The following is a 6,759-nucleotide window of genomic DNA, read 5'->3' as shown; positions in this document are numbered from 1 at the left end:
CTCTAGTACTGGGTACTGGTAAGACCATATCTTAAGTATTGTGCACAGTTTAAGAGTCCTTATTTAAGGAAGGCCTCAAGAACCGTTTGAGTTATTTTCTTACCTCTTATCAATGGACTCAGTAACATGGGAGATCATATGCTAGGTAGTCAGCTTCTGGGTTTCCAAACACCCCTTGATCAATTGCTTGAAGCATGGCATTTGTGTCAGGAAGCAGGAATGCCAGCTTGGACTCTTGATGCCAGCAATATTGAGGTACATGGGCAACTTTCTCTAATGATGATAATTTTTCTGTCCTTCTGTTGATACTTTATGTCCGCTTTCCAGATCCATGCCTCAACAATGATGAAAGTCATTCAGGCAGTTTTCTTAACCTCCTACTGCATAGGTAATAGCTTGATGTTCACAAAGCAATGTGTAGTGTTCCCATGTATCTGCTGCCATTGTCCTTTGAGATGGAAGAGGATTTGTAAGATGCTGTTGAAGGAGCCTTGGTGAATTTCTGAACAGCAACTTGTACATAGTACACACTGTTGCTACTGAGGGCCAGTGGTGGAAAGACTTTGTGGATGCCATGCCAATCGACTACTTTAGCCTGGATGGTGTCCACTTCTTAAATGCTTTGTTCCATGTCACATTATTTTGATTTCTTCAACTTCAGTTTGTCCCCACTTGACAAAACTTTTAATGTCCTCACAGAAATAACTATATTGGAGATTTCACAATCTAGTGTGGTCAAACCCCATTGCCATTGGTTGATGTAGGCATATAACATGTTTAGAATGGTGCTGGAAAAGCACAGCAGGTCAGGCAGCATCAGAAGAGCAGGAAAATCAACGTTTTGGGCAAAAGCCCTTCATCAGGAATGAGGTTTGGACCTTCGGTGGTGTAAAGATAGTCGGGAGGGGAATGGGACTGGGGAGAAGGTAGCTGAGAGTGTAATAAGTGGATGGAGCTGGGGTAGAGGTGATAGGTTGGAGAGGAGGGTGGAGTGGATAGGTGGGACGGAAGATTGACGGGTGGCACAGGTCATGAGGATGGTGTTGAGCAGGAAGGGTGGAATTGGGGTAAGCTGGGGTGAGGAGGAGAAATGAGGAAACTGGTGAAGGCCACATTAATGTCGTGGGGTTGAAGGGTCCCGAGGCGGAAAATGAGGCGCTCTTCTTCCAGGCGTCGGGTGGTGAGAGTGAGGATGGAGGAGGCCCAGGATCTGCATGTCTTTGGCAGAGTGGGAGGGGGAGTTGAAATGTTCAGCCATGGGGCAGTGGGGTTGATTGGCGCGGGTGTCCCAGAGATGTTCTCTGAAGCACTCTGCGAGAACGTGTCCGGTCTCCCCAATGTAGAAGAGACCATATTGGGAGCTACGGATACAATAAATGACATTGGTGGAAGTGCAGGTGAAACTTTGATGGACGTGGAAGGCTCCTTTGGGGCCTTGGACAGAGGTGAGGGGGCAAGTGTGGGCTCAGGTTTTGCAATTCCTGCAGTGGCAGGGGAAGGTGCCAGGAGGGGAGGGTGGGTTGTTGGGGGGTGTGGACCTGACCAAGTAGTCGCGGAGGGAATGGTCTTTGCAGAAGGTATAAAGGGGTGGGGAGGGAAATATATCCCTGGTGGTGGGGTCTGTTTGTAGGTGGCAGAAATGTTGGTGGATGATGCGACTTATGTGGAGGTTGTTGGGTTGAAGGTGAGGACCTGGGGGGTTCTGCCCTTGTTACGGTTGGAGGGGTGGGGTCTGAGGGCAGAGGTGCAGGACATAGATGAGATGTGTTGGAAGGCATCTTCAACCATGTGGGAGGGGAAATGGCGGTTTCTAAAGAAGGAAGCCATCTGGTGTGTTCTGTGGTAGAACTGGTCCTCCTGGGAGCAGATGCGGCAGAGGCGGAGGAATTGGGAATACATTATAGCATTTTTGCATGAGGTAGGGTGGGAGGAGGTGTAATTCGGGTAGCTGTGGGATTCAGTCGGTTTGTAAAAAATGTCAGTGTTAAGTCGGCCATCGTTGATGGAGATGGAGGGAGGTGTCAGAGATGGTCCAGGTGAATCTAAAGTTGGGATGGAATGTGTTGGTGAAGCTGATGAACTGCTCAACCTCCTCATGGGAGCACGGGGTGGCACCGATGCAGTCATCAATGTAACAGAGGAAGAGGTGGGGAGTGGTGTCGGTGTAACTCTGGAAGATGGACTGTTCTACGTAGCCTACAAAGACACAGGCATAGCTGGTCCCATACTGGTGCCCATGGCTATCCCTTTGGTCTGGAGGAAGTGGGAGGATTCGAAGGAGAAATTGTTGAGGGTGACGACCAGTTCAGCCAAACGAATAAGAACGTTAATGGAAGGGTACTGTTGGGGACGTCGGGAGAGGAAGAAACGCAGGGCTTGGTGGATGGAGGTGTATAGGGACTGGATGTCCATGGTGAAGATGAGGCATTGGGGGCCAGGGCAACTGAAGTATTGGAGGAGGTGGAGGGCGTGGGTGGTGTCCCGGACATATATGGGGAGTTACTGGACCAGGAGGGATAGGACAGTATCGAGGTAGGTGGAGATGAATTCGGTGGGGCAGGAGGAGGCTGGGATGATGCGTCAACCAGGGTAGTCAGGCTTGTGGATCTTGAGTAGGAGGTAGAACTGGGCTGTGTGGAGTTCCTGAGGTTGGAAGCTGTGTGTGGGAGTTCCTCTGAGGTGATGAGGTTGTATACAGTCTGGGAGATGATGGTTTGTATAACAAAGTTTGCATAATACTTGATACAACAAGTTTGACTAATCTGGAGTTATTGGTACAGGGGTCTGTTAATTTTGCATATCCTTCTTTTGGATATTCTGTTCTGACGAGATTGGCTAACATTCTTGTCACAACCAGCATTTTGGGTTATTCAAATTTGACTCATTATGATTTCACTAGACCTCAGAAACAGATTCTGTGGTTACAGAGAATTTATAGTGTTGTATGAAGAGCTGCTTTCTCTGGGTCTAGTCATCTGAGCGACAGTTGTGTGACAGTTGATGCTTTCCACTGCATTTAAAGTTTGTCAAGTTTCAGATTGACTAGAATTCCACTAGGAGAAGAAAAGCTCAAGAAAAAAGCATTGCATTGAATATTTTATGAAGACTGCAACAGATTTTAGGTTTCAGACATTAAATCAGAGTTTTGCTTTAATTGTAGTTTGAACATAATTTTGATGGATTGGTATTGTAGTCATCAGTCAGCAAAGCAAGATTCTCTAGGTGATAGTTTGCAAGCTGCATGCATTTCTGCAATATTTTGAAAAACTGTTTTCAGGTTTTAACTTTTTTTTGTTTTTAAAGTAGTTACACTGTGTTATGAATCTTGGGAAACATCGTAAACACTGAGAAGGTTATTAATAATAGCTTTTTGAGGTCAGGGACATGATCCAATGGTGAGACACATGTCAAACAGTCCAATCATCAAAGATAAAATCCTCAAATGCACACAACTGTTGGCAAAGTTACTATGTGACTGTGACAATTGTAACCTTTCTTTTTAATTGCCAAAATGTACTTTATTGATAAACAAAGTAGAAATTTTATGTAATTACATACAAAGGGTTTTCAATTGTTCTGTACGATCTTTGTGGAGAGAAAAATGAAACGCAAATGAATTATTGGAATTTGACATCCTGTAAAGAATGGCGCAGTTATCAAAACAAAGGCATTTTTAACTCCTGCAGGAGAAATTATTGCATACATTTAACTTCGGCAGAAAGGCATCAGACAGTGGTCTTTCACCACTGCGCCTTGGCGGCAGCTACCCCAAGCTTCAGCGTGTCCCTCAATGTGCCAGTCTGCAACACTTGGTTGAGATCAAACTTTTATACTGGAAGACCAACAAGTTTCAGGCAGACCAAAGAGCATCTTTCACTGACTTGATTTCCTCCAGGCGCAGTTGATGTTTGTCGCAGTGTCTCAGAATGTAGAGCACAGAGTCCTATATCATGGAGTTGCTTAAGACAAACTTTGACAAAAACCACTGCATTTCTCTTCAGACTCGTTTTGTAAAGGCACATTCCACAGTCTCAACCCCCATCATGGCTGCTTTAAGGGTAGGCTGCAAGGGCACAGACCGACCGAGCATACATGAAGTATCTCACAGGTAGTGCCCGTTCTCACCACCAGCCATGCAATGTCTTGATGCTTGTTGGAAAGTTGTGATGATGCGGCATTCTGCCAAATGACATTGACACATGGTCAGGGAACAACCCATCAGGATCAACCCTCTCCTTTTCCTGCAGATTCTTGAGGACATTGCGTGCTGACCCCTTCCTGATGGACCTGTGGTCAAAAGTGTTTTTCTTTCCAAATTTCTCCACGAAGGACAGGTGATATAGAATGGTCCAATTATTTGGAGCATTCAGTGGCACCGAGGCCAGTCCCATCCTTCACAGGTTGGACCTCAGTACATAGTGACACTTGGTGTTTGCATACCGAGGGTCTATGCACAGCTTCATGCAGCCACACACAATGGTGGCCATCAGGATAAGGGCAGCATTGAATACTTTCACTTCCCCCCCACCCCCCTATCCAGAGCTTTGTACATGGTGTTCCTGCAGACACGGTCCATCTTTGACCTCCAAATGAAATGGAACATGGCTTGAGTGACTGCAACGGTGCAGATTCGGGCAATGGGCCAGATTTGCACCACACACAATAACAGAAAGTACTTCTCACCTGATCACCAGGTTATTACCTGCAAATGGAGAGAATGTGGTGCTCCTCATCTTGGAGATGCAATCCTCTTAAATGATTGCGCACACCCCAAACTCCCAGCACTTTTTCAGGTACTCTATCCTGATGGTGAAGGGGATAAAGGATCAGTTGGCCAAGTTCCCAAAGAACATGGACTCACTCTTGTCTCGCTTTACCTTGGCTGCCAAAGCCAGATTAAACTGGTCGCAGATGCTCATGAGTTTGTGCACTGACTGTGGATCTGAGCATAAAATGGTGACATCATCCATGTACAGGGAGGCTTTGACCTGCAGGCTTCCCCTGCCTGGGATAGTCTCCTCTCTCAGGCTCACATCCTTCCTGATTTTTTTATTTTTTTATATTTCAAAAATATACTATATTCATAAAATACTTTGATGATCTGTACAACTGGACATGCCATACATATGTAAACATTCAATTTCCTTGCATACCGAAACAGAGTAATCATTCCTATTTACAGGTCTGTACGATTACATTTTTAGCTGAGGCGTCAGCAGAGCCCAAATGACTGCACGGGCCCCCTGTTCTTCTTTAGGCAGGCAGACGTTGCACAGTGGTCTTTCCCCACCGCACCTTGGCGGCAGCTGCCCCAAGCTTCAGGGCGTCCCTCAACACATAGTCCTGGACCTTGGAATGTGCCAGTCTGCAACATTCAGTCAGGGTCAACTCCTTCAGCTGGAAGATCAACAGGTTTCGGACCGCCCAGAGAGCGTCCTTCACCGAGTTGATGATCCTCCAGGCACAGTTGATGTTCGTCTCGGTGTAGGTCCCAGGGAACAGGCCGTAGAAGCACAGAGTCCCGCGTAGTCCAGACGTGCATAAAGGATCTCACAGGCAGAGCCCTTCTCACCACCAGCCAAGCCATGTCTTGTTGGAAAGTTCTGGCGATGAGGCATTCTGCCAAATGGCTTTGACAGTCTGCTCAGGGAACCGCTCGATAGGATCCGCCCTCTCCTTTTCCCGAAGGGTCTCAAGGACACTACGTGCTGACCACTTCCTGATGGACTTGTGGTCAAAGGTGTTTTTCCTCATAAACTTCTCCACGAAGGACAGGTGATACGGAACGGCCCAACTACTCGGAGCGTTCCGCGGCAGCGAGGCCAGGCCCATCCTTCGCAACACCGGGGACAGGTAGAACCTCAGTACGTAGTGACACTTGGTGTTTGCGTACCAGGGATCCATGCACAGCTTGATGCAGCCACACACAAAGGGGCCATCAGGGTGAGGGTGGCATTGGGTGCATTTTTTCCCCCGTTGCCCAGATCTTTGTACAGCGAGTCCCTTCGGACCCGGTCCATCTTTGACCTCCATATAAACTGGAAGATGGCCCGGGTGACTGCAGCAGCACAGGTTCTGGGAATAGGCCAGATCTGTGCCACGTATAATAGCAATGACAGTGCCTCACAGCTGATGACCAGGTTTTTTCCCACGATGGAGAGCGACCATAGCTTCCATCTGCCCAGTTTCTGCCTCACTTTGCTGATACGCTCCTCCCAAGACTTGGCGCATGCCCCATCCCCCCCGAACCAAATACCCAGCACCTTCAGGTGGTCGGTCCTGACGGTGAAGGGGATCGAGGATTGGTCGGCCCAGTTCCCGAAGAGCATGACCTCGCTCTTGCCTCGGTTTACCTTGGCCCCCGAGGCCCGTTCGAACTGGTCACATATGCACGTGAGTCTGCGCACGGACAGTGGATCCGAGCAGAAAACGCTGACGTCATCCATGTACAGGGAGGCCTTAACCTGCAGGCCCCCGCTGCCAGGAATAGTCACCCCTCTCAGGCTCGCATCCTTCCTGATGGATTCGGCAAATGGCTCTATGCAGCACACAAACAAGGCGGGTGAGGAAGGGCAGCCCTGTCTGACTCCAGATCTCTCTGGGAAGCTATCTGATTCCCACCCATTGATTGAGACTGCACTGACAATGTTGGTGTAGAGCAGTCTGATCCAATTGCAGATTCCCTCCCCAAAGCCCATTTTGGAGAGAACATCTCTCATATACCTGTGTGATATCCTGTCAAAGGCTTTCTCCTGGTCC

This window comes from Chiloscyllium punctatum, chromosome 1 (assembly GCF_047496795.1).
Source record: "Chiloscyllium punctatum isolate Juve2018m chromosome 1, sChiPun1.3, whole genome shotgun sequence".
NCBI classification, from domain to species: Eukaryota; Metazoa; Chordata; class Chondrichthyes; order Orectolobiformes; family Hemiscylliidae; genus Chiloscyllium; species Chiloscyllium punctatum.
The sequence above is the reverse complement of the archived record's forward strand: the minus strand, read 5'-3'. Positions refer to the sequence as shown.